The sequence below is a fragment of the Ictidomys tridecemlineatus genome, chromosome 2 (genome assembly GCF_052094955.1).
Source record: "Ictidomys tridecemlineatus isolate mIctTri1 chromosome 2, mIctTri1.hap1, whole genome shotgun sequence".
NCBI classification, from domain to species: Eukaryota; Metazoa; Chordata; class Mammalia; order Rodentia; family Sciuridae; genus Ictidomys; species Ictidomys tridecemlineatus.
In genome coordinates, this window is record NC_135478.1 from 209,155,134 (window position 1) to 209,164,999 (window position 9,866).

Below are 9,866 nucleotides of genomic sequence, written 5' to 3' on the forward strand. Positions count from 1 at the left end.
TACTCTGCCCCTGTTGTATTTGGACATCCGTTTTGTGGTCCCCAGCTCTTGGTGGCATGTGCTCTTGGTGCACCGGGACCGGCGCAGTGATTGCTGGGTGAATACATCAAGTCCTTTCTCAGGTCAGGGGTCATTATCTATAGCACATCCGTCTTCCTGGTGCTCGCCCTGACTGTGCCTACGGGGCTGCCGGGCCAGGCGACCCCCAGAGTGTATGTGCTCACCTCCTGTTCCCCTCGAAGGGATGCTCACAGGCAGTGTTGTGGGGTGACATGGACCAGAAGGGGTGGAGGAGCAGGTTGGTGATGTGGATGCCCAGGCAGAGGGGTCAAGGGCAAGTCTGGATCATCTTTTCCCACTTCTCTCCCTCCTTACTGCTCTAGTGTTCAGACTTCGTATTTATCTCAGTTTCCCATCTATGGGTGATCAAACCCACCAAACCACCTCGCAGAAGTCCCTGGGAGATAAAATCAGGTACCTGGTTGGAAGACACTCCAAATTAGTAAAAGGAAAAATCTAATTATTCTCATGCCAAATGGGGTGTTGATGACACTGCAGTAAAGCTAACTCAGAAGTGAAGGGGTTTGGAGCTCATGCTCCTGGTGGCTCGGGGGCTTTGAGCCAGTCACTATTTTTATGATTTTAGGCCTCATGCATGGACTTACTGCTCATTCACTGAGCAGCTATTAAGTGTGTGGCACTCTTTGGGATACTGAGAGGAAGTGGGACAGGTCAGCCTTGGAAGATGTCCCTTTTCCTACAGAGGCAGGACGGGCTAAAGGACAGGATCTGGTGGCATCTGGGGAAGACAGGGGGATAAGGGTGCCAGCCTGGCCTGACATCAGCTTGAACACTCTGAAAAGCATTGCTTTCCCACATGATACTCAGGGTCACAAACTGTCCCTTGAGCAAACATTTCATGAAAAATATCAGTTTAGCCAAAAGTCAATATCAATTTCTCTGCCTAGATCACGAAGATTTTCAAGCCTTCAAACTCCATCTGAGCATTTGTGTCCACAGGCTCAGCCGGTAGTGCCAGCTGCCTTCCCTGCACGTTCATTGCTAGGGCCCACCAAGGGGCCGCTGTCCAGCTAGCAGGTCACTGGTCCCCTTTGACGGAATAACAAGAAGGGAGGGAGCTGTATTGTTTCCCAGGGCTGCAAACTGGGCCACCTAAACCAATACAAATGTATCGTCTGAGAGTGCTGGCAGCCAGATGTCCAAGTTCAAGGTTCAGCAGGGCCGCGCTCCCCAGAGACCCAAAGGAGAGGATCCATGCCTCTTGCAGCTTCCCGTGTTGGCTGTCAACCTGCGGTTTCCATGGCTTGGAGCTGCGTGACGCCATCTCTGCTTCCATCCTCACCTGGTGTTCTCCGTGTGACGCTGCCTCTTCATGTGGCTGCCCACCTTCTGAAAAGGACATGGGTCACACTGGATCACAGACTCCAGTATGGCCTCAGCCTGACGAATCGTATCTGCAATGAACCTATTTCCAAATTAAGTCACATTTTGAAGAGCAGAAGGTTAGGACTTTGCTAAATCTTTTTCTGGGTGTGTGGGTTGGGGGCGGGTGGGGGGAAGACAAGATCCAATCCAAAACAGGAACCGAGAAACATTTGCTATCCCCAGACACAAACTGGAGCTAGGTGTGTCTGAGGCTGGGGTGTCCTCCCACAAGTGAGTGTGGAAGGAAGGAAGCTCTGTTGGGACTCAGTTGATGGGACACCGGGATCTGCTGAATTTGCCAGACATCCCCAGGGGCTATTAGACACTTCTATTCTCAAAGCCAGTCAAATGATCTTTAAAGGAGAACGTGACTTAATGATGGCCCTAAGCACATTGAGGAAGCCCAGTCCCTTTAGCCTTGCATGCTCAGTGCAGCAACCCCTTGACGGAGCTGCCACCAGCTCTGGGCAAGGCAGAAGCTCGTAACAAAAGTGTCCTGGAGAACTGAGGTCTAAGCAGGAGCAGACAGAGGGTTTGTTTCCCTTTGTCCCTGCTGTGGGCATTTGCTAGTGGTTGATCTTCTATCAGCATAAGCACTACCGATCCACACGAGGGATGGTGTGCGTGCGCGGTGTGGGCGGTGTCATTCTTTCTTCCTTCTCTCCACTCGCTGCTGGTGTGTGAGGTGTGCAAACGAGAGAAGGCACCACACATCTGGTTTGAAAACTATCTCCAAGACAATCCTGAAGCCGGAGGGAGCTGTGCCTGTCAAAGGACACACTTACGGATGGCTGTGCAGAGTGCAGCTGATGGCGTCCCCTGGCTGTGTTCCTTGACCCCGGCTATGACATGAGCAGACCTCTCTCTGCTTCTGCCCCTCTCTGGGAATCTCCTTCTCTTGTCCCGGGAGATGCCCTGGGTCAAGGGCACTTTTCAGAGTGGAACTTTCTCCTGCTCATCAACTTCTTCCCTGCCTAGTTGCTAAGCAATGATGGCGCTCAGCAGAGGGGCTGCTCCTGCGCTGGGCGGCCAGTTCCCCATCCCATCTGCAATTTAAATTCCCTGACAGGCAGAGGCAGCCAAGCTGTTCACTTGAGATTGCAAAAAGTTAGATTGAAATACAAGGAATATCCAATGCCTCGAGCCCTTCATAAATTTTGCTTTGATAGTAACTGGGAGAGAGATGGGGAGAGAGGGAGCCAGAGGAGCAGGAGAGGGAGAGAGCGTTGCAATTTACACCTAGAGAGTTGATTTACATTAGCATTGGCCCCCCCACCCCCCCCAGAGTGTGCCCTCACTCTCCATCTTCTCTCTTGTCTTCCCATTCTTTGGTTAGTGAGCTTCTGAGCATCTCTTTTGCCTTTCCCACATCTGTCTGGACAAGAAGAAGCAGGGATGTACCATTGACTGTTTACCTGGACCACACGGGGTCCACTGCAGCCAAGTCCCTTCATCTTCTTCTCCCGAAGCAGCCTGCACCCATCCAGGTCACTTTCCCCCCCAGCAGTGATGAGCTCCCTTGGTAACGCCTGAACTACAGCCATATAGACAACAGTTGGAAAGTCACCGGGGCCCCAGTTGAAATTTATGGGGTACTCAAGCCTGCTTTGGACCCCAGTAAGATCCCCAAGGGAAACTGACTGTGGCCAAGGTGTCAGGGAGCTAGGCAGCAGGAGCTCCGTAATTCTCCAGCTCAGAACTTGGAGGCATCCGAGGTGCTGAAAAGAAGCTTGCAGATGCTGTGCGTCTGGGGATTTGATTCTGTAGGTAGTTCCCTCCTTTAGTCTCTCTGCTCTTCCATTTTTACTTATGGGTCCTGTCCTTTCAGTCTTAGCACAATCCAACTTTTAAAAATCCTCTTTTATTTCTTTTTTGTCCTTATTCACCAAAACCTATCCTCGAGTCATCTGGCATTCCAAGTCCTGACAACAGGAAAGACTGCCATAGCTGGACTGGGGACCTTGCAGTGTGAAGCAGACAACCTCGATCAAAAGAGGCTCCTTGGACCACGCCCACCACGCCCACCCACCTGCTGCACGTGGGCACCCCCTGTTGGCGGGTGAAAATAATACTGCGGGGCTCCTGATCACCAGGAGCCTTCAAAGTGCATTATTTACACCCAATGTGCTACAAGATTAGGACCATTATCAGCACAAAGATCTTGGGTGTTGAGGGAAGTTAATAATGAAATGAAACCACTTCACACCTACTAGGACAGATAAAATAAGAAAAAATGGGAAAGAACCAGAGCTGACAGGGTGTGGGGAGACTGGAACCTTCATACGTTGCTGGTGGGAGTGGAAGATGGCAGCCTCTGTGGAGAACGGTTTGACAGCTCCTTAAAAATATAAGCACCGAACTGACATATGACTCACTTATTCTACTCGTAGGTATATAGTTTTAAAAAAATCAAAAGCAGGGACATGAACAGATATTTGCACACCCACGTTTTCATAGTAACCTTGTTCACAAAAGTTAAAAGGTAAAAATGACCCAATTGTCCTTCCATGTATGACTGGATACATAAAGCGTGGCATATACACACAATGGAGTACTCACCAGCTATTAAAAGGGGTGAAGATCTTACATATTCTCCAACATGGATGGACCTTGGAAACATAATGCTAAGTGAAATAAACCAGACACGGAATGACAAATGCCATATGATTCCACTTTACATGACATCTCTGGAGTAGGTCAAATTCACAGAGACAGAAAGCAGAACAGACATCCTGGGGATGGGAGGAGGGGTGGGGAGATACTATTTAATGGGTTTAGAATTTGTGATGAAAACTTTTGGGTATAGATAGTGATGATCTTTATACAATGTTGTGGCTGTATTTAATGGCACCAAATCGTACACTTACAAATGGTCACAATGATAAATATCGTATTTATTTTTTGAGTAAAAAAAGAAGAGCCGGGTGCGGTGGTGCACACCTGTAATCCCAGCGGCTCAGGAGGCTGAGACAGGAGGATCACGAGTTCAAAGCCAGCCTCAGCAATGGCAAGGTGCTAAGCAACTCAGTGAGATCCTGTCTCTAAATAAAATACAAAATAGGGCTGGGGGTGTGGCTCATGGTCGAGTGCCCCTGCTACCAAAAAAAAAAAAAAAAAAAATAGAAATGAAGCAGGTTGTATGGAGAGGCTGGGCAGGAGGGATTCTGCCAGTGGTTTCATGGGTCAGGGGAGGGGGAGGCGGCACCAGCATGTCAAGGCTGAAGGGCTGGGGCCTGGCTGAAGAAGGGCGGGGAGGCCATGCCTGGTGAGGAGGCTGAGGAGCGGGCTGAGCGAGCGTGAGTGAGGATTGGGCCGTTCAGTGGTTAGGCCAAAGACCCCTCCCCGTGCCTCCCCAATATTGGGAGGTGTCGATGGGGACTGACACCACAAAGGACTGGGACAGGGTTTAATGCTGCTAAAAGCAGCACTGTCCCTAGGGCATGTCTGCCAGGGCCTCAACATGCTCGTCTTATTTTTATCTCCTGTCCAGGGCATCCACTGTCCCCCTCCCTCCCATCTCAACTTTGAGTTGAACCTTGGAGACTTGCTGCCCCTGCGTCCTCGGTCCTCTGCACTGGACAGTGGGGACAGAAACAGCGTGGAGCTGCTCACCTGGCCAGCTTGAAGCCCAGATGAAGGAGCTCAATCAGAGATTGATCCCAGGGACCCTTAACCACTGAGCCACATCCCTGGACCTTTTATAGATTGTGTTTAAAGGCAAGGTCTCGCTGAGTTGCTTAGGCCCTTGCTAAGTTGCTGAGACTGGCTTTGAACTTGCAGTCCTCCTGCTTCAGCCTCCTGAGCTGCTGGGGTTATAGGCATGCGCCATGGTACACGGCCAGACCGTGTTCTGAAGCCACAGGTGCAGGACAGGACTGAGCGTCTGTGGTGCTCCTGGACTGGAATCATACCTGGAGCTCTCCTTCCTGTGTCTGCACCTGCTGGCCTGCATCTCTCCTCACCTGTTCCCATGTCCCCATTCCTGTCTCCCCTGCCCTTCTCACAGGAAGCCCTGGGCTTCCGAGGCAGGTGGCTGTGGATCAATGCCAGTGATGTTCAAAGCAACGAGCCCTGTTTTCTCAGGTGAGCCGGGCGAGCTCTCCTCCACCATTCGATCTTTATGCTGCTCATGTGTCTCGCGGTTACAAATGGCTCAACCTTCTGCAGGCTGACGGCAGCGCTGGGACATTACAGTAATGCACCCATTCAAATCAAGTGGATGCCAAGATTGCTACAGCAGCTTTTAGCCACGGAACATTTAGCCTTCAATAATAGCATTCGGGGTCCCTCTGGAACCTTCCTCCGCACATGCACCTGGGATACCTCGCTCCCTCCCCCCATCTCCATCCTAGGACCTAAGGAGAAACAAAGAGCATTCTGGATTCTGTTGATGAGGAAATAAATTCAAATAAAGGGACATCATGCAGAAAATAAGAGGGTTAGGACTGATAGATGGTGATCAAAATAATAATAACAATAATTTGTGCACACTCCCTCTACACTGCTTACGGAGTGAAACAGTTTCCTTGCCTTGGGTAGATTTATGGTCCTCATTTATGCAGGAGGTAAATGAAGCCGAGAGGTTCTGTAGCTGTCCCAGGCACAAGGGTGGAGCTCTACTTTGCCAGTTGTTCTCTCCAAAACCCATCATGCCCTTGGCCTCTCTGCCAAGGAAAGTCAACTCAGGGCTGGATCCAGGAAAATTATAAACTCAGAAAGCTGCCCTTCCCCTGCCCCCTCCAAGTCCTGATCTGGGCCCTTGGGCTGCCCTGGGACCTTGTTATCTTCTACCTTCCTTGAGCAGTATCCCCTCCCCTGACCCAGGTCCTCAGCATTCTGTCTCCGCAGGAGCCAGCATCCCAGAGCCAGTATTCCTGGCTCACTGTGCGGTTTGCAGGAGACTGTTACTGAAGGTGTTGCCCTCATTGCCAACAGCATTTTTATATACACAAACTGGGAAATGCCTTAAGGTGGGGGTCCTGTGAAATTGTCAAGGCTAAGAGAGAATCACCCAGAGACAATGCCCAGGGGGCATCCAGACAGGGAGAAGAGCAGGGAAGGTGTGCTGTGTTCCATTTTCCCTCTCATGGGAAGGACAAGTCCTGAGTAGGGCAACACTATCCAGTTTACCAATCTGTGCAACGTATCTGGTACCTAAGTGATTTCCCAGGACACAGAAGACCCATTTTACAGGCAGGAAACTGTAAGCCATGTGGCTTAGCCCAAGTTAAGTCAGAAATGGAAGAGATGGAACCTGATCCCAGGTGTCCCCTTTTCTAGTCCTGTTTTTGCCGCCGTGACACCATGCTTGAGCACCTTTTCCTGGCACTCAGGACGTCACTGGTAAAACCACCTCATGTACTGGGGCCATTCACTCCCCCAGCACAGATCATGGTTGAGGTAAGAGGAGTTTTTGGAAATACCTAGAGAAGACAAAGGGAAGAAGTGGGCAGGGCCTCGGCCTTTGTCCCAAGTCCCAAATGCAAGGATCTCTCTCCCTATAAAGAATTCGGGCAGCCCCATCCCTTTCTTTCCCCAGTTTCCGTGCCCTCCCGGTCTGATTTCTCATGTAGGACAGGACTGGCTTCTGGTTCCACTTCCAACAGCCTTTTCTTTAGCCCTTCCTCCCTGCTAGAGGAGGAAGAGGCAACCTTCTGTCCTTTTTTAAAGGAAGATCCTGGAACTCAGGACGCGGCTCGCAATTCATGCTTCTAACAGCAGAGGGCGCGCCTGTCCTTGGAGAAGGAATCGCGCCGGCTGCAGCCCCTTTCTCAGCCATCCTCACGGTCAAGTGCGGAGGTAGGTGCAAGCAGCGGTTTGGGGAGGGAGTGTGGCCCAGGAGGATTGAAGGGCCGGCACACCGGTGCGTAGTCCTCTGCCTACCGTCACCAGCTGTCTCCAAGGACGTGGAGGAGCAGCAATCCTGGGTGGCAAGAGGAGGGTGGCCGGGCGTGGAGAGTCTGCTGGCCACTCTAGCCCTCACCTGGGATTAGCGTCTCACCTGAGCGCAGGTCAAGCATTGTTCTCCTAGGAGTGTCAGAAGGTCCGACTCCAAATGGGAGAAGGAACGGAAATGCCCTGTCTTGTGTGACCTTGGGCAAGTCACCAGGCCCGTGTGTGCTGAGTTTCTGTCTAACAGAAGAGATTATTAAAATAAGAAGATCATCTCTAAAATGCCTTCCAGAGCCCAAAGCTGCAGCTCTGTGCCTGCATCTTCTCATCATTTCTTTCCGTGGATCATATTGGTTGACACCAGGGCTCTGATCTGCCACTTGCCAGAGCCTAGTGGGCTGGGGGTTGCTGGCGAGGAGTGAATAGCAGCAGGACCCATGGCTCCTCTTGTGTCTCACCAACCCACCTCCTCTGCTGCCCACCCAGAAAAGAATGGCTACCAGGTCCTCACACTCCAGAGCCAGTCAGTTTGAATGACAGTCTAGGTAGGAGGCTGTAACAGCTTCACTCACCAGGGACAGCCACTGGCAACACTCTCTCTGTATGCTGCTCTGAATTGAGTGTGGAAAGAGATGTTGAAATGGTTTCCTCTGCCAGGAGCATGGTGGGGAAAGCCGGGAGAAGCCACGCCTGGGTTTTGGCTCTTCTGTGACCTCCCCAAGGCACATGCGAGAAAAACCCTCAGCATCTCTGAGCCTTGGTTTGCTCATCCGTGGACATGAACTGGATTAGCTGGTATCTGCTCAGAAGTGGGCAGATGCCCTTTGAAGACTGTGCCTCTCTGTCCGACAGGTCGTGGGAAGGGTCCTGGCAAATTAGGAGAACACATCTTGGGAGCAATCTGAGCATACTCTGTGTCCATCCATCTAGGGAGAATGTGGGCTCTTGAGGTGTGTAGAAGTTGAAATTGAAACACGTGCAGTTCTGTAGGCAAGGCTCTGTGTGTGTGTGTGTCTGTGCATGTGCAGACGTACTCTCAATAGAAATGCACACACAACCACATACGCCTAGGCAGCCACCATCAGTAAACATTTATCCTGTACCTCCACCCACGGACGCACTCACTAGCTCATGCACATTTACAATCCACCTCTCCTGCTCTGCACACATACACAAGCTATCACATTGACCCCTAAGGCAAAGAACCATTTACTTGAAGAAGCATCTCTTACAAGATATTAATAAAATATATAGGCACACGTTAACTTTAAAAACTCTAGAGAAGGAGAGGAGGCTTGGGGCCGGGGACGGGGATGGAGGGAGACCTGGGGAAAGGCGTCTCTTATCACAGACCGCTTGATCCCGGGGCCGGGCTTCGGCGTCAGCACCGTACTTCATGACACCTTCAACCTGATTTTCCAACTCATTGACAGCACTTGCCAGCTGCTGCCGAGTGACTTCATTGATTGTGAACATGAGCTTGCCCTGACAGGCCCCCGAGAAGGCGGTCCTCGAGGGCAGAAACCAAGCTGGAGAACTTGGAACTGGACAAGATCTGTGGGGATTTTGATTGGAAGATTGGGGAACCCAGGGTTAGTGCATTGCCTGGAAGAGCAGGGAGGGCCATGCAGGGCAGCTGTGGGTTCTGGAAACTTCCATGGGCAATCCCGAATAGGATTCTTTGTAATGAACACTGTGAACTTTCTTCTGTCTGTATCACCCCAGATAGAGATTCATGGGCACAAACACGTGCAAAGACGGGCGAGGATCTCATACCTCTCAAGAGGGTTCCTGGGAGCTGGTCCTCTTGCAGATAACCCAACCATCTGACTCCCTGGTATCTCTGAGGACCAGGGCATCACCCTACAGGTCCCATCTGTCCAGAACACCACCTGCATGGGTCTACCAGGGTCCCCTTTCCTCTTATCTCCCAACTGCCTCATGGCTGGGTCCCTAGTGCTAGAAGTTGCTTCTCTTCTTTTTCCCCCTCCCTCCTTTAGTCTGTCCTCCTCTGCCTCTGACAGAAGCTTCTAGAAGAAAGAGGAAGCTCCGAGTTGGCCCATTCGTGTGGATGGATGGGTTGGACAGTCTGCTGGCTCATTGACTGGGACACGGAGCAGCCAGGCAGTGCCAGGGGCAGGGGAGAATTTGCGGGGAGGCCGAGGCTGCTCTGGCCAAGGCAGCTGGGAACCTGGTCAGCCGCAGGTCAGATGTTGACCCCTGTGGCTGGTTCATCTGGCCCGTTCCGGTTGTACCCCAGAGTCAGCCCATGGTCTGGGACGAAAGTCAAATGGGTTCTCCAAATCTTTCCCAAAGACTGGGGACCTGAGGTCTCACCCCATTATCAGAGGCTCCTCCTCCTTTTCCTTCAACTTCCAAGCCAGACCCAGGTCTGTCAGGGTCAGGAGGACACCTTTGGAGAAAGCCTTTCCCTCTTAGCTATCCCAGCCTCCAAACGTGGACCTCGCGTGGCTCTGGGAACCCCATCCTTGGAACCCATCCGCATTACCAGATTATCTGGCTCTGGG